We start from the raw sequence: 13,229 nt of genomic DNA, 5'->3' as shown, positions 1-13,229 counted from the left end.
CCCTATCTCTTATATAGTTTTTTCTCTCTCAGGTATTTGCTTTGTTCTCTGGGTTGATAATATAGCTGTACCACACATCACAACATCATGGGGGAGTATATGATGTACGCTTATGCCCATTTGTTTTGGGGTTATATTATTTTGCCACCAATTATACTATTGGTAGTTAAGAGTACATTATATATGAGATCACCACATATTAAGTCACTGTGTAAAATTAATGTGATCTATAAACTATGGCTATATCACTTTTTATGAGTATACAACATATAACATCCCTAATGCATTTATGCACTAACTTCATGATAGTTACACAATATATGTTATAAGCACAATTGTATGAAATTATATATCATTAATTTGATTGTAACCTCCAATACAGATCCCTCTAGCCCTCACTTTTTTTATGGAGGACCCTAACATGTATTAGCGATAGTGGCTTTCTGCGGCAGGTAACATTAAAATTGCCCTATTTATCTTTCTATCTGGATTATTTTAATCTAAATTTGAGATATTTAATATAAATTATTATAATATCAGAATCCTATTGTCCTTTAACATTCAACTGGAGGCATCACCAGTTATCCTTGCGTTCACCCAGCGTGACTTTTAGCAGAGGTTCCAATTCACCTGACACAATCACAGTTCAATTATCATAGCAAGTAATGTGATGAGTATATGAAAAATCTGGTGTTTAATTTACATGGATAACTATGCTAAATATTATCTCAGGATGTTTGACCAGGATAAATATTGTTTTGGGTCTTTGATAGAATTGATAAAAGTATAGGGGGGTGTGAGACAGGACTGAAGCACATTATGATATTTCATCTGCCCCTCCCATAATGTCAGTTTCTTAAATGCAGCCATATTTTTATTATACCACATACTACCATCTGATAACATGGCATATATTGTTTGTTGTATTGTATTGCTGTTGTATTGTTGTTGAGTGGGTACCTAAAAAGTCTGATTTAAATAAATTGAGAATTTTGTTTAACTATAGCGTATGTAAATTGGTTTAGGTCACTGTTTAATTTATCCAAAAAATGCTGCTTTTTCAATGGCCCTTTGGTGTATTTTTGGTGTTCTACAGTATGTTAAAAGAACAATACCGGGCAATTGACAAATTTACCCTTTCAGTGGGGCTAACTCCACACTGCAAGGATTAAAGTGGGCCTTAACCCCCTTGCACTAAAAATCACAGCAGCATGCAGCTCTACAGGCTAATTTAAAATCATCTTACATTCATTAGTTAAACAAACAAGTTTTTCATTTACTTACACATAGAGTTAATCTAGTTCCTGGTCTAGTTTTCGTACAAATAATGTATGTGCCCAAGCATTGCATCCTGGGAAGGTTACGTAAGCAGAGCATTCCTGAGAAATCTCATCCTAGGGCTTGTTCACTGTAGATGTAGTTCTGATGCAGTTAGTTCAGGTTGGCAGCTGCATTAAAAACACATCACAATGCTTTCCTATAGGATGTCTGGGGCTTTGCTCATGCCAGTGCAGTCAGTTCAGGTGCAGTCAGAAAAAAAATACTGCTTGTCTCATTTCAGCTGCATCTGATCACAATGGAACGTATTAAAATGCATCAAAATGCATGCAAATGCATGGGAACACAACCGAATGCATAAAAAATGGGGGGAAAATTACAGGAGTGAGAAGGGTATAAATAGTATGCACTTGGTCAAAAACTCATGGCATACACACAGAACATAACAATTATTACATTTGAATAGACATACAAATACATTTAAAAAAAACTGACCCGGATACACCCTCAAATCCTTGTATAAGTCCAAAATTGGCTCTTGGATTCTCGGACCCTCACCAGTGGGTGCACCCAATACCAACGTCTCCTGCAATTACGTTGTCTGACAATGGCTACAGGCCAACACTAACACCATGCCTGCAAACAAAGAAGGCATGTCTGAGCTCCAACTTGACTCCAAACAATGAAGGAAGTGTACTGACAGGAAAGAAGGAAGTGACATAATAGTCATTATCAATAATTTGTATTTTGAGTTTAAAAATCGCATCTAAACGCGCATCAAATCTGCACCCAATTCATCCTTTGCTCTGTATGCTCCAAGATGGAGGCTCTCATAGATTAGAGTTAGGACCGCACTACACAGAGGGGCCTAGACAAGGCAGTGTGACTATTACATATTTTGCAAAAGTTGTGCAACTAAAACCACAATTTTTAACCCTATTAGTTGGACAGAGTATTTCTTGAAGCTGGCTGGTGAGTGTGCTGGGAAATATTTGTTTTTGTACTTTGTAAAGCCCTTCCATGTGCACCTTGCTTAAAGCTAGTTATGAATTGATGAGTGTGTTTGCCATTTGTTTCACTTGTAGGATTTAGTGTGGGCACACAGTGGTGGCTTAAGCTGCGGTTGTGCAGGGCTTCTGGTGTGTCCCTGTGCCTTGTGCCTTTAAGGAGGTTGGGCTGTTTCCTGGCAAACCTGCACTCAATTCCTCCTTTGCTATGTATGCTCCAAAATGGAGGCTGTCATAGATTATCATTAGGACTACACAACACAGAGGGGGCTTGATGAGGCAGTGTAGCTCCTACATATTTTGCAAAAGCTGTGCAACTAAAACCCTCAGTTTTTAACCCTAGAAGTTAGACAGTGTATGTTTGTGTAGGCTGACAGGTGAGTGTGCTGGAAAATGTTTGTTTTTGTACTTTGTAAAGCCCTTCCATGGGCATCTTGCTATTTGTGTCACAGGGTAAGTAAGTTGTTTAATAAAAAAAAAGATGAGGTAACATTAAAAACAAAATGTAAATTCAACAATGAGACAAGTAGATCTAATAATGATTGCCTTTAAAACTGCTATAAAAAATGTTTCAGTAAGTATTACATTTAAATAAAGACATGCATTCTTAGTATGAACTGTAATCTATTCTAGTCATATCTTTGAATCTATATAGATAGACAGATAGATAGATAGATAGATAGATAGATAGATAGATAGATAGATAGATAGATAGATAGATAGCCCTCAATTATGCACATTTCATTCTGTCATCTTATCATTTATTCAAAGCATATCAAATAAATTAATTCACATAAAAAGTATCTACAGTTCTTGTTGTCCATTTTAGTTTACAAACAAAAGGTAGAGAATAGAATGATACGTTTTAAATATCTGTATCTCTGTATATCTGTATCACTTTTCTTTAGGAAGGTGATTCTGAAGCGAAAGGTTCAAAGCACAAAATGAAAGGAATAACTGCAGGGTTGTGCCATTCAACAAATAAAAATATGTCACCTGCTAAAGGTTCCTATTATGTTTCTATCTTGAAAGCCAAAGATTCATAGTTTAAGAAAGCCCAAGGCAAGATGAACTGGTGTGCAATCTTTCATGTATCTGCAAAAAAGACAAAATCATAATTCTTCATTGGTATTATAGAATGTCTACTATTATGTGTGGCATGTTGTCTCTTACTATTATATTGTTTGCTGTTTTCTGCCCTATACCATATGGAAACTAATATTTTAAAGAAAAAATACACTCAAACCTATTGAATGAATTTTGTGTTCTATTGTCAGTAAAGATGGATGTTTTAAAGGAGTACATATTTATTTAACTTACCAGAAATTGGTTTATTTGTATAAAAATAAATATTTTATAAAACAAATTACAGAAAAGGAATTATTTGCCAAATGCAGCTGAATGATAACAATGCATAATATGCAGCGATTAGTAAAATCATGTTTTTAAGCTTTTTATGTACTTCATTAAATGTTTAAAAATGGAAATACATATGAAAACAAAGCATTTGTTATAGTTTTGGATAGAGCAGGGTAGGGTTAGGTTTCTATTGCAGTCTATGTCCCCCACTGGGAAGAATTGTATTTGTTCTGGTGACCATTGTCCCTAAGGCAGAAATTGAGGAGAAATCTAAACAAATGAAGTTGTCACTAGAGTGAGAGGTGAGGGGATATCCTCCAATGGACACATCTGTTCATGTGACAACTCTCTAAATTGGTAGTTACATTCACAGACAGAAAAACATAACCTTATAGGGATTTTACCACTCTCTACTTCACATACACTTGGCTTCACATACACTTCAAAATAATGTTTGAAACATAATCAGCATAGGTTAATCTTCCATAAAGTATATCTAAATATTTTTTTATTTTGGATAGAGCAGGTCAAGTTATATGCCATATGTGTCTCATGGATATTTCCCTTTACTTCTTGCTTTGTAAACTAAACAGTAAGTGATAGGATTTAATGTGAGAAAAAAACCCTCTTACATAGTTGTCACAAGAAAAGGTGTCCCCATTGGAAGATTTCCCCTTTATTACAGTTCTAGTGGCAACTCAAAAGTTTGGCATTAACCTTCATTTCACTCCCTGTGGCACTAGTGAGTAGGACAAATAGAGTGCAAATTCCTAATGGGAACACAGACATCAATAACAACCTGACATTGGTCCTATTCCATCAACAAATCTAAAACAACTTTTGTCTTTAAATTTATACTTTAAATATATAATTTCAAATAGTAGGTTGACATACTAAATAACCATACTAAATAATCTTTATATTAATTTTGGGGAAAAGAGAATGGGGCAGCTAACAAGTTGGAAGATGCAATGGGACTTTGTCACAGAAGGCATAGTTGCTCATATTTTGTAGAAAAAGAATATAAATCTAAGCTCAATAAGGCTGAAAGGGGTGATTTGCAAAGGGTTTTTGTTTCAGTCAGTGTGTACATACCCATACTAAATAGAGATTAGGGCTGCAACTGCTTATTTAGTATGTCTGCCATATTATGGTCATATATCATCACCCCTGCAGTTTTAAGATAATAGTGAAGCCATTTTTGTTGTGGTGTTTGATTATATAATCCAACAGGAACAAGCAAAGCTGAGAGTTTGAGTTTTCCTAAAACTTTGGTGAAAATCAGATGATTTGGCTGAAATGTCACCATTTTAATGAAATGCATTAGAGTAAAAAAAGAGGGCTTTTGGTGGGTTTAAGGGTGCAATCGGCTTTAAATGGCCGAGATGTGTGGAAACTACTTTTTTAAGTATTACTTAATTAGTATTATCTTATTAGCTTTAAGACAAGTATTTATTTTCAGATGCACATTGAGTGCAACTAGAAATAATACAGCAGCAGCCGTTATACACCTAGCGGTATTATCAAAGCCATTTGAACCCGGGGGGGGGGGGTTACAACAGCCAACCCTAATGCCAACCCTTTCTTTTCTGACAAAGTCATATGATCACAATGTTAATACATTTACCAGCTCAATGCTTGTGATGAATGTATTTTTTTATCAACCAAGCCATGCATCACAATGTCAGTGTTGAAATGGTGATCATATGTATCTGTTAGAAAACAAAGAGTTAGAATTGGATTTCTCATTAGGGTCAACTTTGTTTATCAACAAAACCTGTAAGAGTCCAGGGCCAATGGCGCGTTGCCGCAAGAGGAAATCCGCGCCAACTGCGCATGCGCCAAAGATGCATCAGTGCGCCAATCAGCGCATGCACAGAAGACCTGATGGAAAAAGGCAGGAAATTCTCAGGAGGCGCACAGGAAGTGACCTTAACCTGATGGAAAAAGGCGGGAAAATGCCCAGGAGGCGCACAGGAAGTGACCTCAAACTTCAATCATCACTTCCCTATATAAGCCCAGCCCAGACACTGCCAAATTGCTGGATTATCTTCAGTCCCCCTTGTTCCTGTGCTAGTGTGTGATCTGTCTGAACTTGTTGTGACCTGGAAACCTATTTGACTACTCTTGATTGCTGCCTGCCATTGACCTCGGATTTGTACCTTGACCATTCTACTTCTTTGCCCCTTTTGTACTCAGCTGCCAGATTGGAACCGACCCCGGCTTGGATCTCGACCATTCTTCTGATTAACCCTTGTGTACTTCGTTGCCAGAGTGGACTTGTCCTCGGCTCAGACCTCGGACTACGGCTTGCACGGTACTCCGCACCCCTGGCACCAGTGCCACTCGGTGTCCACCAAGTCTCTGTCTCTATCTCCAGAGACTTCAAGGACCTGAGGTGCAAGGGAGGCCTCCCCACTACTTCGGTCTCACCTCAGGTACGTGGCTCCCGTGACAAAACCATTGGTTAGCATGTATGTGATGACATGGTGACATAGTAGAAAAACAAAGTGATATGATTTTTGAGCAATTTTTCTTCGGTGATTAGAATCTGGGGCTTGTTTGGATGACATTTCTGTGGTGAAATCTGGTTTGGTGAAATATCTATGCTCATCCTTATTAACCATATTACATACTATGATACTATTACATACTGTAGATCTGTTATGATATCCTTAATGTTGATCTATCATGATACCCATTGCATACCAACTTGGCAGTATATATAGAAATTAGATGCAGCTGCAACATTCTGGTGATACTACAAAGTATATTTCTAGTATTGTACAGCACAGTACTTATTTTACCTCCAGTTATTAATTGTACAGTTGCTTACATATGTCTTAATGTAATTGACTGTTAATACTGACCACCTTTTAAACAGTGGATCAACAAGTTGATAAAGGTTTTGTATATGGGTAAAGCAATTCTCTTCATTTTTGACCACTTTACAATAGTTTATAGTTGTGACATTAAAATCTATCATTATAGATAGAAAGATGCTGACTTAGTGACTTTAGACCTTTTAAAATACATTCCTTGGGGTTCACATTAGAGCAATCTGAGTGATCCAATTTAACAAAGCAGCCCAGTGGACTTGTAGGTAGTATAGGGACTTTTCCTTAATATCAAGTAATGAGAATAGATCCCCTTAGACTTTGAACTTGTGGATCATCAAGAGTTAAGGGTATTGTGGGAAAAGCTATTTAGAGGTTAGTAAGGTTGTGGTACAATTTATCTGAATCAAGTGACCTTAATTGGCTGGGTAGCCCAGAGGATATTAAAGCTGCCTTAGATTTTATGCCAAGCTGGTGGACACACATTCAGCACAGTACTGCACATTCTGTAGCCACACAGTATATACTGTATATATGGTGATGGAGAAGATGAAGTGTAACTTATGTAGGCAAGCATATTTGTACATAGATATAGTGGTTTCTGTATCTAGCTAGTTTCATGGCATGGAAACATTTGAAGTATATCTAAACCCAAGAACAAAAATGTAATATATTGCAGCTTAGTAGACCTTAAATGTGGTGGCTTCATTGTTTATTTTTCAGGCTAAGTACATTTAATTTAAGGACAGAATACACCCTTTTCCTCCTGGCAGAAATCCAGGTTCTTGTTACTAACTGTGTACTAAACTGGAAACTGAAACAATGCTATTAGCTTTCCAAGCTATCTTCTGTAAATTACACAACTCCCCCTCTCAATGTAATCGAGATGAGTAGAGAGGGAGTTGTTTGTGGTCTAAATCAGTAGAGAAGCCTAGGATGACAATGCTGCTTCTCCATACAGAGGTGTCCCCAGGGCATGGAGTCACCTGGAGTGGCCACCAGATGTAACCCTCTAGGACATCATCATGCACTTGCGTGACGTCATCGCACATGCGCATAATGATGTCATGCGCACCCAACTCTTGGTGATGGACGCTGGAGAAGAGAGGAGTGGATGTTCGTTCGGTGGGATGAGGTATGCCACCGGGTCCCCTCTTTAGCTGTCGGGCTCTCAGTCCATGACCAAGTGTCTGAATTTTCAGAGGGGGTACAAAATCAAAAAATCACCAGCACACCAAAGCAAATTCTGTCAATCCTTCTTTAGTGACAAAATAAAGGTATGTCACAATGTGTAGCATTGTTTCAGAACCATTTCGGCCAGAGTGAAGAAGGGACCAAAATTATTCCGAAACATCACTACACATTGTGACATACCTTTCTTTTGTCAATAAAGAATAATTGACAGAATTTGCTTTGGTGTGCTGGTGATTATTTTTTTAATTTGTACTTAATTGGCACCCACGGTCATTGCAGCACCCACCCAATGTTTTAGATTGTGTCCGGTCAGGAGTGCAATGGGATTCTATGAAGTTTTTTAAAGGGAGTGACACCAAAAAGACTGCCAGTCATTTTGGTATCACCCCCTCTGATGGAGTCACCTAGTGCGGGTCGCACACCCCACACACCTCCCTTCTGATGTCACTGCCTCCAAAGATACAGTACAGCGAGTGAACATATTGTATCAGAGATAAGATGTGTGTTACTAACAGAATCACCAGTTCAAAATACAGGGAAAATACCTTTTTTAAAAAAAACTAATGCAGCCACCACAGGTACTTAAAGCTATGCTTTAAGTACCTGGGCGAAGTACAGGAAAAAGTTAAAAATGTAGCTGATTTATAATTCTGGAAATTAAAGACAGCATTACTGACTGATTGTATAATGATACAGAAAATGTTATATTTGTTTATATTCCTTTATATATAATAGTGTGTATGTTATTGAATAAAATAATCTATATTGGCTCAGTGAACCCTGAATATGATTTTTGAAAGTCAAAGCTTCCTAACCATATGCTTTTGATGAGGCAATATTACTATCAATAAAGTTATTTATCTTATTTTATTACCAACATGTTTTAACATTGTTTTGTTTTTACTGAGAAGCAAATCATTCCACATAAACCTAACTTTGTATGCTATTATTGTCTCTGGGCCATATTGACCATACAATTTATTTCCTTTTTCTTTTTTTTTTCTTTTCTTCTGTTTTTGCAAATACAATATACACATCTATAGCTGAGTTTATAATCAACAAAAAGTGAAAGCAAATAGACATAAATGGCACTATCATACAATTATCTGCACCAATGTAAAAATTCTAAAGTGTTCTTTCAATAAAAAGCAAGATATTTTACAAATGTACTCCAGACAAAGACATGTATAAATCATTTTCACAGCTTGGAACTTGCATAAATCAATAATTGGTCATATTATTTTGTCTTTCACTCAGTGCCTTTTTTCTATTTTAAAATGAAATGAATGACCTGTTTCCATGGTTACTCTAAGACTCAAGAATGAACGTTGTTGTCTCATAATCACATCTCTATATTTCTGCAAGTATTTAAAATGCAGAGCTGCATCCAATTTTCATCCCAAATGAACTGCAGAAGGCACTACAGTTTATCAGCGAGTATGCGGAGGGGACTGGATTATTCCACCTAGATCAAATAAGCCTTTTAGTGGAAAGTTAAGGCATAAATATATTAACAAAGGTATTTATAATACAAATACAGGAGATAAATATGTATTATATTTAAATATAAGTATATACATAGTACTTGTGAAGCCCCTCTGGCTTATGTATTAAAGCCCTATAAAGTACAGCAGCCATTCAGATTTAAAATTCCATGTAGTAAAATCATTGTAGATTATTTCATATTGATTGCCTATAACTAGTGATGAGTAAGTTGCCTTTTATGTCACTTTAAAATTGCCTATGAACTGAAACACCTGTATGATGTACGAAAGCAAAAGTGACATTTGCAAAGAAAAAAAATACTACTTAAATTGCTTTTAATTAACAGTTTCTGGACACTTGGGGAATCCCTTCAACATGTGTAACAAACCCTTATTTGGGATAAGGGTCTTGTTTGAATAGTAAAGAAAAACCTCTACTAAAAACAAAACAAAAAGCGATGTGGGGTTACCTTTAAAAATTCATGTCTGACCTTTATGACTGATGAGGGTCTGGTAAGCATTTTAAGGAGAATCTCAAGCAAATAAAAAAAAACAGCATGGGGTTACCCCGGCTTTGTCTACAATGGATTATAAGGGTTATCTCATGCAAAAAAAGGAAACAGCACCCTTAACCAGGCATGCAACCTGGTTGACCAGGAAAGGAGGGCCAGCAAGTGTGCACACCCCCCCTGTACCATACCAGGCCACATGCCCTCAATATGGGAAGACTGTCTAACCAAGAATTTGTAGGGGTTTGCAAGGGAGACTTGATTGAATCTGTAAGCCCTGCTTAAATAAAGGGCCCCCAGATATATGTCCCTGATGTGAATAAGTAAGAGGTACATAGTACCATTGGTTGCTCATGCACAAAACAAAATATGTAGTAAATAAACATACCATACATAATAATAATAATAATAATGTCCCACAATGTAAAAAAAATAATGTCCCATGAAGTACCTCCCACCGAAACTCTTGCTGTGAAAGACAGAATCCAGGAAACTGGTGCCCCAGCAACCAACGACACTGTGCAGCCTGCACAGCAGGAACTTATCATTTAGTGGTGGCCATTTTGTTCACCTGTTCACGAAGCATGAACACCCAGGGTTCATAGGGAACCCTTAATCCCCCACAAACACACCACTTCTAATTATCTACAAGAAACTCTGCATTAAATGGCTGAATAGATTACCCAAGCAAATCTGCATAGCAGATATGTTTTTCACCCATATGCCCACAAATCTTACCTTGCAACCATAAGTGTGACCCCAACCCAAGTCTACAGTTCAAGAAAATGGCAAACTAATGGGGTTGTTCATACCCATAGCAACCAGTAACCAACATTGTACTTCCTGGTCTCTATTGGGGCCAGGTGGCTTTAAAAGGCCAATCATGGGGCATTTTCTAATATCCCGGTCTTCTTCTATATTTATAGTGAGTGACAGACCTGGAGCAGATGGGAAAGATCAAAGATTGTTTGCAGGAAGGTATAGTTGGTGATATTACACCAGTAGTGCTGCTTCAAACTGCTTTATTTACAGTCATTCACATACACCGTCAGTCAGTTTGTGTTGTAGACTTGGAGCAGATAAAGATCACACAGTATTTACAGGAAAGCAAAGTTGCCGGCATACTACCACTTTACAACACTGCTTCTTAACCACTTAAAGACCAGTGTGTTAAACCCCCTTCCTGGCCAGGCCATATTTTAGTATTCAGCGCTTTGGTACTTTGACTGACGTTTATTCCGTCATGCAATGTGTTATCAGTTATTATTGTCCCTAAAATTATTGCTTTTGCTCTGACGTTCGTGGCGTTATGTAACTTGTGTGGCATCATAGGCGGAATTGTTGTTCACGCACATAGGCGCACCCGACGCATGTTTGAATGTATGTGGGGGGCGGGGATGTAAAAAAATTGTGTTATTTTAAAAAAATTATTTGTGACTATTCTTTTATGCTTCTTTAATTTTTTTATGCTTTAATTTTTTTAAACTTTGTTTACACTTAACTTTATTGCTATCACATAGGGGGATAGGAAATCCTCTATGTGATAGCCAATTCACATGACAGGTCCTCTTTATGGAGACACTGAGATACATTGAAATATGGAGGTATCAGATACTGTTTGTAAATAATGTGTTTTACTCCACTACTCTTGGTAGCTTGGGTATCTCCTACCTGAAAAACTCTGAGAATATTTAGCAGAGCAAATTTGGAGGTGTGACTTTCAGTAATCAGTCATAAAAGAAAGAGTAACCCCAAGAAATCAACTACCCCTCTTTTCTGTTGTTGAAAAGAGAGTGAGCCCACAGCCTTGGGAGTCAGAGATGGAGGATTCATGCAGTTCAGTCCCTGCCAGAAGGTCGCCATGGGGGCTTCATTGTTCCAGGCCAGCTCTGTGGAGAGGGTGTGTAAACATACATCATACTGGCCAATAGCCCATATATACTGGCCAATAACCCATACATACTGGTCAAGGAGCCCTGGCATAAATAAAGAAGAGAAGCAGCAACAGAGGTGGGCATCAAAACTGCATCTTAAGTCTGACAGGAAGATGATATTTGCCACTTTAGTCTGGCCTGTGGGAAAATTGTTTGCAATGCTCAAAATGTATGCTACACTGGTTCAGGAACCCTCAGCAGGCAGATGGATTGCCAGAGTAGTGTGCTGGAGGCAGCATGTGAAGAGTGGAAGAGGTAGACCTAATAGGCAGGCTAGGCACAGGAGCTGAGGGAGCTGGAGGCGAGGATGCCATCTGAGGATTTTGCTGTAGCAGTGCATAGTGGGGGGAAAAGCTCTGCAGGAAAGTCATTTTCTGTACTTGGTTTATTCTATCTTCAGACACACACCTGAAATGGGTCCTAATTGGAAAAAAGCATATGCGTTTGTGTAGTTTGTGTCATGGCCCTTGCAAACTGTCATGAACAAAGTAAAATGGAGTAAACTGGGTTCGCCAAGAAGCAGAGTCTAAAACACAGGTGGTAATCACCAAGGACCGCCTCATGGGTCCTTGTGATATTACAGAAATGGACAGGATACTAGCGAGGAAGCAGAGTAGCTGGTGGGAACATCACAGGAAGAGGATCAGACCTGCTGCAAGGACTTGAAGAAGCAGGATTTGGAACATGGAACATGCAAGAAGCAACTATACCCAGTTGCTAGGATTTAAAGGAGCAGAGTTCAGTATAACAGACTTACTTCTCCATCGTTCTGGGCTCAGTGCGGTGCTCCGCCTCCTCTCCCCCATGCCATCATGCAGTTCCTCCCTCTCAGCCGCGAAATTCAATTGCTCAGCGCTCATGCAAGGGAGTAAACACCGGGCAAGCTTCTCCTCTCCAGTTAGGGTCTAGCCACTCTCCATTCTGATCAGGCATTCCTTTGGGAAGAGTCATTCCCAGCAGCTCCAACTCCTCTTTCCAACCTGATCCATCCATCCTCTCCTGGATTGTGCTTTGGGTCAGCAGAAGATTCTCTCAGGAAATGCACCTAAACATCAGTTCATACTACCTGCAATGATCTGGGACTGTTAACCCCTTCTCTGCTAGAACACCTACAGCTCTGCACCCTGGATCTCAGCATCTTCCATAGCAACTATTCATTTACAGCAGCCCACACTGGACCCCAGGCTGAGGATCCACTCCAGTTCTCATTAGATAGGGAGACTGGTTAGATCTTAAAAAAGAACACTTTTTTTTTTTGGGGAGTGTGTATGTGAGAATGTCTGTGAGTGTGCGAAATTGTGTCTGTGGTTGAGTGTATCTGTCAGTGTTTTTGAGGGTTACACTAGTACAGTGCAGTCATTGCACAGTCCTGTGAGATTAATTAACCTTACTATGCAATCACACCTAACGTGCATTCTGGTGTGGGAGGTGTGTTGCATTGCCATTCATTTGAATGGCACCACAAACACACATCCCACCCACAGTTGAATCGCCCGCACTTGAACACGCGGTACGGCATTGCCATGTGTTCCAGTGCGATGTGACTTGGGTCACTACTTAATGACCAAGGACAAATGTGGGCCCTGAGGTTACATAGGTTAAGAACCACTGTATTATAGTATCAGTG

This window comes from Nanorana parkeri, unplaced genomic scaffold (assembly GCF_000935625.1).
Source record: "Nanorana parkeri isolate BGI_ZX_2015 unplaced genomic scaffold, ASM93562v1 scaffold714, whole genome shotgun sequence".
Classification (NCBI taxonomy): domain Eukaryota; kingdom Metazoa; phylum Chordata; class Amphibia; order Anura; family Dicroglossidae; genus Nanorana; species Nanorana parkeri.
Note: the sequence above shows the minus strand (reverse complement) of the source record.